Below are 15,016 nucleotides of genomic sequence, written 5' to 3'. Positions count from 1 at the left end.
CTGTATGAAACATCCCTAGCTATCCTGGAACTCACTCTGTAGATCAGGTTGGCCTTGAACTCACAGAGATCCATCTGCATCTGCCTCCTGAGTGCTGGGATTAAAGGCGTGTGCCACCACTGCCCAGATAAATGTATATACTTTTTAAAGAGTGTTTTCTGGTTATAATGCCACAGTCACCATATAAAACTTGTACACGACAGGAAATCCTGACGAAGATGATAACATGTACTCATTATCTTATAGTGACCTTTCAAGTTTAACTTTACAAGTCTTCAGGGCATCGTGTGTGTGTGTGTGTGTGTGTGTGTGTGTGTGTGTGTGTGTGTGTGTGTGTGAAAAGTAAGATTATACTATATAAATAGCACTGTAGCTTGGCTTTTATTCATCAAAAAATAAGTGGATTGGTGGATTGGCTTGTTGGCACATAATTGTTGTAATCACAATGTTCAAGAGGGCTAGGCAGGAGGGTCTTGAGTTCAAGACCAGCTTGAGCTACATAGTAAGTTCTAGGCCAATCATGATGTCCTAGCTAGATTAAACTGTCAACTTGACAAAGCCTAGAGTCACTTGAGAAGGAAGTTTCTATTGAGAGATTTCCTAGATTAGTTTGTCCTTTGCGCATGTCTCTGGGGAACTGTCTTGATTTGGGAGGATGAAGCCTACTGTGGGGAGCACTATTACTTGGTCTAAGAAACCTAGATAGATACAAGCATGCATGCAATCCAGCAAGCAGCATTCCTCCATTGTTTCTCCTTCAATTTTCTACGTGAGTTCCTGCTCTGACTTCCTTCTATGATTGACTATAATCTGTAAACTAAAATAAACTCATTTCTCCCCTAAGTTATTATTTTTCAGACTGTTTTAGCACAGCAACAGAATGAAGCTAGAAAGCAGGGCTATATAGAAAGACTGTCTCAAAAAAAAAAAACAAGAAAAGAAAGAACAAATAAAAGAAAGGAAGAAAAAAGAAAGAAATATGGAGCCTCCAAGAATACTATAGGAATTTTGTATTAAGTCTATAGCCCCATTAGTTTGTGCCATGTAACTGTTGGATTTATTCTTTCCCAGGCCCACTTGATGTATTCACAGACAAGTATTCCAGAGTCAGAAAGAATTCATATTAACTGAGCAAAGTCCAAAAGATTAGATATTCTGGTTTTTTTTTTCTATTTTATGGTATCCAGAGTTTAGAGCAATGCTTGATAAAAATAAGCTCTCAATGAATATTTATTAGAAAAATGAAGGAATAATTAAAGCATCAAACACTATCTTACTGTATGGATTAGATTCAATATGGAGTACTAAACAAACATCAGTGTGGAGAGGTTGGGGACATGGCTCCTCAGCTTGTTGCAAAAATTCAAGGACCTGAATTCAATCCCCAGTACCCGTTGAAAGTACGGAGTTCAGTGATGCACAAATGTAACCCCAATACTGTGGAGCTAGAGACAGGTAGGTCCCTGGAGCTCACTCACTGGCTAGCCAGCCTAGCAGAATCAGTAAGCTTCAGGTTCAGAGAGAGACCATGTCTCAAAAATTAAGGTGGAGAGCAACTGAGGAAGACACCAGATGCTGGCCCCTGACCTCTAAGTGCCTGTGCACAGGCCCTATAACATGGATTACACAATATACATACAAACACACACATCAGTGTTGAGTGAGGACTTCTACAAACACCAGGTTTCTAGGATAATTACTGGTTGCACTTTATCGACTTTATTTCTTTATCCTTAAGTAGACCCTCCTTATACCCACAGCAACCACAGTCACATCCAGGCCTGATAGCCCTGAGCAGCCTCAAGGTTTCTCTCGTAGCTCTGCTGCACACACAGCTCTGTTGTATTTTGATAAATCATTCACACCAAGTCACATTTATCAACATGAATAAGTTCAAGTTGCAATGCTATAGCCTAGATTTAATCATACAGACTTGCTCTGCTGCCAATTCTAGTCTTCAAGCACGTGGTTACAGTCCTGTCTCTCAGACGACTCTTGACTGACAGTGTCTCCCACATTCCACCTCTTACTCTTTCTGCTCCGGACAAGTATTTTTTAAAAATTTAATTTTATTACTTATAATTATTTCACATGAAGTACCTATAAAACATAAATGTTGGGTTCATAATCCCATTCATGATAAACTTTAAATTTTGTGATTTTATTCACACATTTACTTCAGGATGAATACCAGTGATTCTTTAAAAAAAATTTTTCTTTGAGATTTTAACAAATGCGTGCAATGTATTTCAATCATATTTTAACTCCTCCTACACGTACCATTCACATTTGCCTTCCAACTTAATGTCATATGTGTGTGTGTGTGTGTGTGTGTGTGTGTGTGTGTGTGTGTGTGTGTATTATACTGTCCAAATTATCAATGGTATGCATCCATTGGGGCATGGTCCATCTACAAGGTACCACACCCTTGAAGAAAACCGACTCCCCTCCCTGCAGCCATCAACTCTCAATAGCTCCTCAGCAGGGGAGGGGTTGCCTGTGCCCGCTCCTCATCCACGATCAAACAAGAACCTTTGATTTGTTTCACTATCACTTCCTGCCTCCTGAGGGTTTTTAAAACTTTGAAGGGTGCTGCCAGAGACTAGGAAACGCGATTCTATGACCACTTATCTGCAATGTCACCATCTGGTGATTTCAGATGTCACCTGCTTGAACTGGCCCCACAGGGAAAATGTGACTCTGAAAGCTACTTTTAAGAGTTATATTTTAACTGGAGGATAAGTAGGGGAACATATCTTTGGCAAACTTGTTTCACAAGCGATTGCTCCACACCTGGAGTGCAATTCAAACTTTCCCCACATCTTAGAGCCAGCCGTGTGGGCTTAGCTCCCAAGCAAGACTACAATGTTCTACCATATAATCGGGTGTTATCTGCTATTTCCTTTCAAACTAAAATTTAATGGTGGTTATGATAGGAAAAGACAAAGGGAACCCATGTAAAAAGAAACTTATCAGTGGTTGTGTCAACAATAGAATCCCCATGACATCCATCTTTGAAGCTGTAAGAGCTCTCACAGGGCACTGGAGACATGGCTTAGGGGCTGAGAGTGTTCACTGCTCTTCTAGAATGCCTGAGTTCAGTTCCCAGCATCCACATTACATGACTCACAACTGTCTTTAACTCCAGCGTTTAGGTGACCTAATGCCTTTTTTTTTCACCATGCACTTGTAAGCACATACACATAGACACACATACATAAACATAAAGAAAGACCTGTTTTAAAAGGATCTGTGGACAGGGCTGTACATGTAGTGGGCAAGTCACTCAGAGTGAACTATGTTGAACAGGATGGAATGAGCCGTTAATGGATGGGCTGTCCTAGATGGTTTTAATTGTGAAACAGTTGTAGTACACTATTCACATCCAATACTACAACACTGAAGAAGCAAAAGAGAGCAGTTATTACCTTTTAAAAATGTGTTCCTAGGAGTTACAGGACCCCAGTCATGTAGTTAGACACCATATCCTATGTGATCATGAGAACACATGTCCAGCAGATAGTGGTGGCAAAAGGCTGAACAAGGCACAGGTGACAAGGTCTGTGGTTGCCCAGCCCAGACATTTCCTGGACCTCAATTTTATCATACAGTAACACTAGATAGTTAGAAGAGAAAAGTCTGTTTCAAAAATTTTTAGGAACCCAAGCACAAGAATACACTAAACAGAGATGTCAGAAGACTAGGATGGATAGAGAAGCCCAAGTTTCTTTTTTGTTTTCTCTATTTTTTTATTTAAATTAGAAACAAGATGTTTCTAATTTACATGTCAATCCCAGTTCCCTTTCCCTCCCCTCCTCCCCTGCCCCCCACTGACACCCTACTCAACCCACATCATTTCTGCTCCCCAGGGAGGGTGAGGCCTTCCATGGTGGGTCTTCAAAGTCTGTCATATCCTTTGGGATAGGGCCTAGGCTCTCCCCTGTGTGCCTAGGCTGAGGGAGTATCCCTCTATGTGGAATGGAGAAGCCAAGTTTCAAAAGCACCACATGTCACCAAAAAATTCTTCCCTTTACATAATAATTTGGGTTAAATCTCTCACAGTAATGAAATGCCAGGAAAAGAACGAGTTATTTCTACAAGGAGACATGGAAAGAGGTTTTGTTCGAGTATCCTAGTTCTGGTGACAATGACCGTCTCTGTGTGCCAGCAAGCAGTGTGAACACTGCAGAGCACACCATTCCCTGGGAAGAATATGTCTGACATCCCAGTTAATTTGCCAATCTGCTGCCAGCATCACCAGGAGCAAAGGGAGCCCTTCTCCTAGTCAAGCCCAAGACTAGGGCTTTAAAACTGATTCTTCATTTCTCTACTCCAAATTACCAAGGAAAAATGAAGAACTCTCTTCAAAGTACAATCTTAACACCTGCAGGTTCCTGGCAGAGGGAATGAAGAGCAAGCGAGCTGGGCACCTGCATCTAGTCTCTCCATCAACATATTCAGCATCTGTTAGGTGCTGGGAAACATGGGAAGTCCCTGCCATGGAAAACAAGAAAAGAGAGAAGCCTGTTTGCACAGAGTTCACAGTTCAGGGAATCACAGCAGGTGATGGTTAACCCTCATTGCCAGCTTGCCTGGATTTAGAAAGGTGGTTCCAGGGAAGTTCACCCAAAGAGAGAAGACTCACCTGAAACATGGGCAGTACTCTCAGTGGGCTAGGGTCCCAGATTGAAGAAAAAGGAGAAAGCGCTTCCTGGCTACAGATGCAATGTGACCAATGCTTTCAGGCCTTGGAGTTACCTTGGCTCAAGTGGTCTTTTGGGCACAGCATCAGGAAGCTCAAGATCTCGGGGGTGCCTAAGCATGCACCTCCCTTCCTGTCCTTTTTGTCCTTCCCTCTCCTGCTCTGTCTTTCTCCATGTTTGTCTCCCGTACATTCTTCAGCATGTTACCTTTGCACAGCAAGAGCGTAGGAAGTTTCATTATGAGTGTCCATGCATACAATGAATGTGTGTTGATCATAGTCAGCCTTTGGGGTGGCTAACCTTTATTGTCAACTTTATAGACTGGGGAAGAGGGATGTCTTGGAGTTGGGAAGTTTTCATCTCATACTTCATTTTCTTCTTTTAAAGTTGTTTTGGTTATTTGTCTCCCTGGAATTTTATGTGAATTTTAGGACCAGCTTACTGATTTCTGAAAAAACAAAACAGAACAAAACAAACAGACAAAAAGGAACAGCTGAGATTTTGATTGGGAGTAAGTTGTTACAGAACTACAATGATCAAGCTGGTGTGGAACAAAAAAAATCAGTTAAATTGAATTATAAGTAAAAAAAAATTCTATGCTTATGATCAGCTGATTTTCTTTCACAAGTGTGCCTATGTAATTCAGGGGGGAAAGAGTGAACTTTTCAACAAATGTTTCTAAGACAGACATGCCAAAGCAATTTTACAATTATGTAAACAAAGCCCACACTTGCTACCATTTGGAAAAATCAACTTGGAAAGTGTACAAAAACCTATGCAAAAGAACAAAAACTATAAAGCTGTTTGGTCTGAGGGATAGGCAGTGTTTTTTCTCCCCTGTCTAGCAACGTAGTGATCCTTAAGAGTCTGCTTCACCAGAAACAGGCACCCACAGCTAAGCACTGAACCACACTACTGGAATCCAGTTGTGGAGAGGGAGGAGGGATGAGCAAAGGAGCCAAGACAGGGATGGAGAGATCTGCAGAAACAGTGGACCTGACCTACTGAGAGCATGGAGACCCTAGTCATAAAGCTGGGGAAATAGCATAGGACCAAACCAAGCCCTCTGAATATGGGTGCCAGCTAGGAGGCCAAGACAGTCTATGGGACCTCTAACAGTGGAGCCAGTCTTTATCCCTAGAGCACAAATGGACTTTGGGAGCCCATTCCCTATGGAGGGATACTATTGCAGCCCAGAAACAGCAAGGAGGGCCTAGGCCCTCCCCCAAATCATATGATGGACTTTGAAGGTCCCCCGTGGAGGGCCTCACTATCCCTGGGGAGGAGTTGGGGGTGGGTTGGGGGTATTGGTGGGGAACATGGGAGGATGAGAGGGCAAGGGAATGGGGGGATGGATATGTAAATATGAGTAGTAATTAAAGAATAAAAAATAGTTTGCTTCACAGTTGGCAAGTTCAGTTATACAGCTATGCATTATTCCCGCTGTAGGGGGCTCTCTAAAGGTCAGCTCTGTGATGCAACTCACATAGGTGTGCCTGGTTGGATACTGTGTACATGTGCATACGTGCATTATTTATGTTCACATACACACACACACACACACACACACACACACACACACACTCACACACACACACAATGGACACTCACAAAGCTGAACTCAATCTCTTCCTAGGTTGCTAACAATAACCATCTCTCACAGTAACTCAAGAACTGCAGTCACACTGGTCTTGAGAACGTTTTAAATATAACCTATGGACATTTTAAACAGAAGTGAAACCGAATATAACGAACTGTGAAAAGCAGAACTATGTAAAGTATGCATGTTCTGATGGTCTCTTTGGAGACTGAAAGTAAAAGAGAGAATCCTTCCCAAGAGAGCCTGTGTAACTGTAGGGCAGCACAGGGACAAACTGGGGCTTTCCCTGTGTGCTGTCTCATACTCCAGCCATGGGGCATGTATTGAAGGGTAAGTGTTAAAAGCAAACTCACTCTCTGATGCAGTTAAAGCAGTGAAGAGGTCATGGTGGCAGCTTGGCCAGACACAGTAGCAAAGCATTATCAACCCAGTCCTCCTTCTTAGCTCTGGTATTTGCTGAAAAACTTAACCACATATATAAATGAGCTAAGAGTATTGAGCATTTACTGTGTGCCACGTGTATCCCTGTTACCTATATGAACTCCCATTTAATACTTAGACAATATATATTACTGTCAGGCAACAATTTCCGTCCTGCAAGAAGCTCCTTATACAGGAAAGCAAACAGCTCAAAATGGCTTCAAGAAGTCCCTGAAAATGACCAGATTCACTAGGCCCCTCCCTACCAGAGTAAGCAATAAAATCTGAGAGTTGGCAGAGCTTGGTGGTTCATGCCTTTAATCCCAGCACTTGGGATGCAGAGGCAGGTGGATCTCTGTGAGTTCATGGCCAGCCTAGTCTACAGGGCTGGTTCTAGGTCAGGCAGGACTGTTATACAGAGAAACTCTATCTCAAAAAATAAACAAACAAAAATAAGATAAAAGAAAGACAAGAAATCCTCTCAGACAAGCTGAGCTGCCACCAGACCAGCTGCCTGGAAGAAGCAAAAGCCATAGGAGCTGCCTGGAAGAACTTTAGACCAACGGAGGCACCTGGAAAGGACACTCTGCAACTTGTTGAGCTGCCTGCAGGCTGTGCAGTGTTCTCCAGGTTCCTAGCTTTGTAAGCTGTTACCTATGCTGGGGTGAGCTTTTGTGGTTGAGTCATTTCTGTTCCTGTAAGTAGTCCCTTGCCCATAATCCTGTAAGTAACCCAATAAAATCCATTGGTTCCCCAAATTGGACTTTTATGGTATCTGTACTTTGTTCTGTTGTGAGATCCCTGTCTGGGGTGAGAAGATGTGTGTATTGAATCTGCACAGGGACAGTTTTGTCCTGTGCTAAAATGAAGTTGATTAAAAACACAATGATCTAAGAATACGGATAAATGAGTAGCTTAAAAGTGGGGAGGGGAGGTTCCCATGCCTAAACAGAGAAAAAGAAGATGAGATTTTAGAAACTCTCTTTTTGTCTTGGGTCCTGGAAGATTGCATGGAGGTTGGGCTAAGTTGAACTGTGGTGTTTCATTTTCCCTGGGGTTTATGCTGCCGTGGTGTCAGCAGTGGACAAGTGTCTGATGTCCAGAAGAGCTGTCAGAACAGTGGGACTTTTCTTCGTTTGCATACCCAAGGCCTGAGCTGGTCACATTTCGATTGCATTCTGAGGGCTTGGCAGAATCTTTCTTTCTAGATATGCCACAAGCCACACCTCCTGATTGGCTGATGTCATAGTTGTGTGTTCCAAGTGCTTTGGGTATGTGGGAGGAGCCTTAATCCTGAGATATAGGCAGAGGGCCTGATTGCACTTCCAAGACCTCCTAGGTGTGACTCACCCTGCTGAAGGGATAATGCTTTGCAGGCCGTGTTCAACCCTTGAACTGGCTACTTTTCTGTTGCTACAGTGAAATAGTGTGACCAAAAAACAACTTCAGAAAAATTTATTTTGGCTATAGTTTCAGAGGGATAGCGTTTATACTGATAGACTATTTCTCTGATGTCTCTTCATCCTTTGGGATTAATATACTTCCTTTATGAAATGCCCTAAGCATCTCCTTTGCTCCTCTTTGTCCCCATGCACACCTGCCACCATTCATTTCCTGAGCAGATATCTGCATATTGTTTATTGAGTTCTTATTATAAATGTTCTATCGTTAATTAACAAACTTTGCTCTTACTTTTTAAGACAAATTAGGTAGAAATATCTGAGGATAGACACATGCTCTTCTTTCCTCATATGTACGTTACCTGCAACACACTTGGTAATGAAGCATAAAGCAATTTACAGGTTAAAAGAGAAGAGCTGTATTTTGTTGGCTTGTTTGTTTTGTTTTTCAAAGACAAAGTTTGACTGTGTAGCCCTGGCTATCCTGGAACTCTCTTTGTAGGCCAGATTGGCCTCAAACAGAGATTTTCCTGCCTCTGGAGGGCTGGGATCAAAGGTGCGGGCATTGTAGATTTAAACAAGGCAGAAAATATCGAAGTGTAACATCTCAGGCCTGAGATGCAGTGAAATCAAGCGTGTTTTCTAGAGCTGCATGTTAGCGAAGCAGTCATTAGCAGGCTTTTCTCTGAGCCATCTGAGACTCAGAACTCAGCAGGAGGCTGAAAGCACTGTGGCAAAATGACTGAACCATCTATCTACACAGCAATAGTTTTAACACTGATGATTTATGATTCTTTGCAGGAACTACTGGCCATAAGCCAGGGGATGCCACAGTAGCTGCCCAAGTTGTCACTGACAGTCCCTAACCATATTTACCCAGCTCACCCACTGAGAGGACAGTGTTTCAGATACCCTGGCTATTAGAGTTTATATGAAGTAGCCAGAAATTACAGATTGTTCAGGTGAAGAATGGCTGACTTTGGGACCAGCCAGGGCCAGCCCAAGCTAAATATTTCAATGCCTCAGATAGTTTGCTTCCAAACCTTCTTTCTCCCATTTCTTGCCCATTCCCCGTTCCCTGCCAAGTATCTGTTTCTTCATGCTGATCCCAGTGGTTTCCTTCTAGATGTGGCTTGGCAACCATTCAACTCTCAAGTTCCTTTCTTTAAAATGTATATGTTAGAGAACATCACGTCAGTGTCTCAGATGTAGAGAATGTGGATGGCTCCCTCAGGAACTGGAGTTACAGACAGTTTCGAGCTGGGAATTGAACCTGGGTCCTCTGGAAGAGCAGCCTAAGATGTAGCCCTGGCTATCCTGGAACTCTTTTAGTAGGCTATCCTGGAACTCATTTTGAGTTCTGACTTCTGTACACTGCCTTCATGTTCAGTGGATATTCATTTTCTAGAAAGAATGAAGCAAAAGTGGAAGGTTTGGGGTCTCTTGAAATTTCCTTTTGAAGCCAACTTACTTTGCAAACTACCAATGTGTGGTGGGAGAAACACTAGTGTGTTTCTACTGGTCAGTACAGGGTGGGCATTCACAGGCTTGACGACAGACAGGACGTGAAAGGCTAAAGACCAAAGCTTCATTAAATGATCACAGAGAGATAGTCCCCAATCCAAAGAACCTTGTCCCTAGGACCTTGCACCTCCTGGGGTTCTTTAAAATCACCCCCTCACAAACCAGGAACCTTCCTAACAGCTTTTCAATTAATGGCATATTAAAAAAACCTTACCAGCTTTAGTGATATTCTTCTAGATTGAAAACTATTCTTAGTTCTTACTATTACATCCACTAAATAGAAAAAGAATTAGTTTTAGGGAAATATGTCTCCTCGATACAAGATATCCCATGTATTACCTACTATGGTTAAAAGTAGTCTTCCATTAATATTGGTAACATTTTTAAAAATTCAGACAGAATTTCAAGTAGCCCAGGCTGGCCTCCAACTAGCTGTATAGTGGAGAATAACCCTGAACTTCTGAACCAGCTGACAATGCCTCCTTATTTCTGGGATTATAGGCCTTTGCCACCACACTTGGTTTATATAGGTCCAGGGATGTAACCCAGAGCTGTGTACATGTTAGTCGAGCTCTTCACCACTGAGGCAGCATCTCCAGCCCTAGCAAACGTTTCTCTATAAGTGTTTATTTAAGATCATTTACAGCCAGTGTGCCCTTCTTATGTTTATTTCTCTTTATTTAATTTATTAAAATTTTGTATCTTATTAAATGTATATGTATATTTTCCTTAATGCTCATACCATGCTGATATGTTAATGGAAATTTAGAAAATAGGGAAGTTAAATTTCTCTATAATGTCACCTGGTTTATAATATTTTATCACAGTAATTGAGGCAAACTGACATCCAAAAAAGACTGAACATTAGCCCTCAACAAAGGCATTTAAACTACTCATACATTACTATAAAATATTATATATTTATATTAGAATTGGAGACATTCATACCATCCTATATTCAGTAGTTGTTTATAATTCAATAGAGTATGTCTTTTTATATAATCAGATATTCTTTTAAGTACTAGACATGTCAGACCTATCCCAGAAACTCTATCCTTTCCCCGTATTTAGGACTGGGAAAGATGACTATTTCACCATCTGATTAACTCCTGGTGTGTCTTCACTCACTTGACTCTCACACACATTCCTGATTGTACTGGCTCTAGATCTGACTCAGATTGAGCCAGTCAGATTCCAGATTCCAATAGTTTACACATATTTTATCACAGTAATTGAGGCAAACTGACATCCAAAAAAGACTGAACATTAGCCCTCAACAAAGGCATTTAAACTACTCATACATTACTATAAAATATTATATATTTATATTAGAATTGGAGACATTCATACCATCCTATATTCAGTAGTTGTTTATAATTCAATAGAGTATGTCTATTTTCCAATAGTTTACAGGCGAACTGTTGTTATTGACTTAATGATGTGTGGTGCCAGAATATAGAACCCTCAAAAGTGAGGTAAGTATCCTTTAAGAAGTAACAGGACCTACTGGAGAGAAGGCTCAGTTGGTAAAGCATTTGACTTACAAACATGAGCACCTATATTTGATTCCTGGCGGGTGTGTGTGGAGGGGAAACAGACATGGCAGCATTCACTTATATGAGCCTAAGGGGTGCATTCTTATTCAGACCACCCCCCCTGTAAGTTAGCTGTAAGTTTTTAAATCATTGCAAAATACAAAAAAAGGAAAAACAAAACTATGTAAGTATCATCAGGTTTGCTCTTTTTCCTTCAAGTGCTCATAGCAAGTTTGTTGCCTGACCACTCAAGCATAAAAGAAAAGGGGACCAGAAAGGATGATAAGGGGAGAGGAGAGGAGGGAAGGAGAGGGGAGGAGAGGGGAGGAAAGGGAAAGGAGGGAGGGAGAAGGGAAGGGGAGGGAAAGAGAAGAAGGAAGGAGGAAGTACACCAGGAAGCTCACTCAGCCTTTCTTGCTGGCTCATTTCCCTCTATCAGCTCTTTCCTTCCTTCTGGGCTCGAGGCCATTCACTTATACTCTGGACAGTTGCTTTTTCCTTCTTTCTATTGCTACTAACAGGATGCGAAAGTGAGGGGTGATGCTAAGGATGTGGGGAGAATGCTCAGTTGGTAAAAACGCTTTCTTTGCATTGCAAGCTCAGGACCCAAGTTTGGATCCCTAGCCTCACGTAAAAGCCTAAAAGCCGAGCACAGCAGCAGATGCCTGTAATCCCAGTGCTGGGAGCAGAGGCAAAAGGATTCCCGGGACTTGATGGGCAGCCAGCCTAGCTAAATTGGTAAGCTACAGGTTCAGTGACCTACCCTGCCTTAAGAAATAGGGAGAGATTGGCTACCTAGGACTGCAGCTCTGTTGGTGTGTCTTCAGAAGTCCCCTACCCCCCGCCCCTCCCTCCCGGGGCTGCAGCAGAGGTGGTAACCAAGGTAGAAAACGCTGGGGCCCAAACTTTAGTGCCTCTTAGGGATGGCGGCAGCTGCAGCAGGATCTGCAACATCCCAGCGGAGTTGACTAAGGCTTTGGAACAGAATCCAGATGATGCACAGTATTACTGTCAGAGAGCTTATTGTCACCTTCTTCTTGGGAAACACCATGATGGTGTTGCTGATGTAAAGAAGTCTCTTGAACTCAATCCAAATAATCCTACTGCTATCCCGAGGAAAGGTATGTGTGAATACCATGAAAAGACTGCGCTTCAGCTTTAGACACTTTTGCAGAAGGACAGAAATTAGATAGTGCAGATGCAAATTTTGCCATCTGGATTAAAAGGTGCCGGGAGACTCAGAATGGATCAGAATCTGAAGCATCTGCATCTCAGAGAACTCAGTCAAAAATCAAGCGTGACTTAGGTATCAAACGGAATCTCAAGTCATCGTTACACTTGCGATCAAGAATATTCAGAAGGATTATGTAAATGTGGAATTTTCAGAAAAAGAGTTGTCTGCTTGGGTGAAACTCCCTTCTGGAGAGGCTTACAATTTGAAATTGAGGTTGCTTCATTCTGTAGTCCCTGAACAGAGCACATTTAAAGTACTTTCAGCAAGATTGAAATTAAAATGAAAAAGCTAGAGGCTGTGAGATGAGAAAGGCTAGAGGGACAAGGAGATGAGGCCACACCAAAACAGCTCACATCAGATGTAAAGAACCTGTATCCATCATCATCTCATTATACCAGGAACTGGGATAAACTGGTTGGTGAGATCAAAGAGGAAGGAGAGAATGAGAAGTTGGAGGGTGACAGAGCTTTAAACAAGTTATTTCAGCAGATCAGTATTCAGCACTACTCAGATGGTGTTGATGAAGTGAAATGTGCCATGAACAAATCATTTATTGAATCTGGTGGTACAGTCTTGAGTACCAATTGGTCTGATGTAGGTAAAAGAAAAGTTGAAATCAACCCTCCTGATGATATGAAATGGAAACAGTACTAAATAAATGAATTTGCTATCAAAGGAAAAAAAAAAGGACTAGGGAGAGTGTGCTTAAGGAAAACACTCGATATTGACTTCTGACCTCCTCAAGGGTGTCTACACCACACTCATATATAAAGTTTTATTTTAATTCATTAGACACAAGGAGCACCATGATAGGAGAGTAGCTGATCTTTTTCTCCCATAGCCACTCACAGTTAAAAAAAAACGAATGAAGGCCAGAGCAGGAAAGTCAGCCTTGGATTCACTCAGCCTAGTGTCCCCTGCCCCCACTCTACTTGGCCTGAAAGATGTCACAGAACTGGTTTTGACTATAGAAACCTGGTGTGTCACTAGGAAGTGCATTGGAAATACCTGAGTGGGTACAGCTATGTGAAAACTCCACACATGGATGACTGCTTGATCTCGTGTCACCTGCCAAACCCAGAACATAAACTCTGGGGACAAGGACACCCTAGTGAAGCTCCATTAGCTTCTCTTCGACTCCCTCCACCTCTGTTTCCTAACAGTCAGGGATGTAGTCCTACACCCCCGAGTATTTCCTAGAGTTCCCCAATACTATAGTCCTGATTTCTGACCATTTGTTTTATCCACATACTTACAGTCTCTCTATTTATAATCACCACTAATCCTATTTAAGGTTCATTCCAGGCAGCCATGGCATGAACAGCCATGGCAGCAAGTCTGCAGGCCTGCTCTCACTAGCATTGCAATAAATTCTCAAAGTTATTGCAGAAACCTTTTTTTAGTGATTATGATTCTTGAGGGAGAGAGAGACAGACAGAGAAAGAGAGAGAGAGAGAGAGAGAGAGAGAGAGAGAGAGATTTGTTTTATTTGTGTGGCTGTGTGTATATCCACATAAACATCTATGGATGCAGGTATCCTTGGAGGCCTGAGTCTGGAGTTACAGGAGTTATAAGCCACCCACCCAATGTGGGTGCTGGAATGGATCTGGGATCTGATATAAGAGCAGCAGGTGCTCTTAGCTGCTGAGCCATCTCTCAGCCTCTGGGGGCTATGTTCTTAAAGATTAGCAGTCTCTGCTCCAGGCCATCATTGGCTCTGGCCAGACCACTCAGGATACTTGAGCTCATCTAGCACCCATGTTCCTTAGTCTCTGTACACACTCAACTAACGTAACTAACTCTCTTTTCAGGATCTGGAAGAATCTTTGAAAAAGCAATTTCTGAAGAACTGTACATGAGAGTTTATTCCACACAGGATTCACTTAACAAATCCTGGTGAAGTCAGTGTGCACCCAGCTTAGCCACGCATGTGCACCAGGGAAAACCATCCCTACCTGTTTAGCTGGCTCATGATCTGCCCATGTAGCAGTTTTCAGTTTCCATTTCATTGCTGTTGTCCAGACAGCTGTTTCTCACTCCCTTTCCCCAAGGCACTGTTAGTTTCTGACTAACACAAATCTTATTTTTACATGTCATTCCTCAGATATCATTAAAACCTTTAGTTATTTTTCCTTTCACTATTATTTATCCCTCTGGAACACAAAGCTAAAAATTAAGCAAGAAGAGATGTATCCCTCCTTTTGTGTACATTAAAGTATACAAACAAGACCAGTCTCTGAGAACTGCAAGTCTTTTGAGGTCAGAGAGGAACGGATGACAGTAAACTTCTGCAAACATGGCCACTGTGACTCAGAGTGTGATGATGTATGAAACCACATTTCTATTGGGCCTGTTCTGACGGATAAATCTCCCTGAAACAGAAACCACAGCCATAAACTGTCACAAGCAGCAGGTGAAAGGTGGATACTTCGTCATTCAGAAGTTGTCATATCTCCACTCTTTGAGCACAGATTTCCCAGCCCGCAGTAGCAGTCATATCATCCTTAATTGGGGAGCGTGTACTTTGATTTTACAAAACTTCTTTCATGGGCCTTGGCGTGTTTTCACAGCCACCCAATTCACATGTGGATGTCTTTTAC

At 42.2% G+C, this 15,016-nt stretch overlaps 1 pseudogene; it reads left to right on the top strand.

Moving 5' to 3' along the window:
- The first annotated feature begins 1,337 nt into the window (after window positions 1-1,337).
- LOC100754742 lies at window positions 1,338-13,089 on the top strand (annotated as a pseudogene).
- Window positions 13,090-15,016: the final 1,927 nt, after the last annotated feature.

The sequence above is a fragment of the Cricetulus griseus genome, chromosome 3 (assembly GCF_003668045.3).
Source record: "Cricetulus griseus strain 17A/GY chromosome 3, alternate assembly CriGri-PICRH-1.0, whole genome shotgun sequence".
Taxonomy (NCBI): Eukaryota; Metazoa; Chordata; class Mammalia; order Rodentia; family Cricetidae; genus Cricetulus; species Cricetulus griseus.
This window is presented reverse-complemented; position numbering and strand designations above follow the sequence as displayed.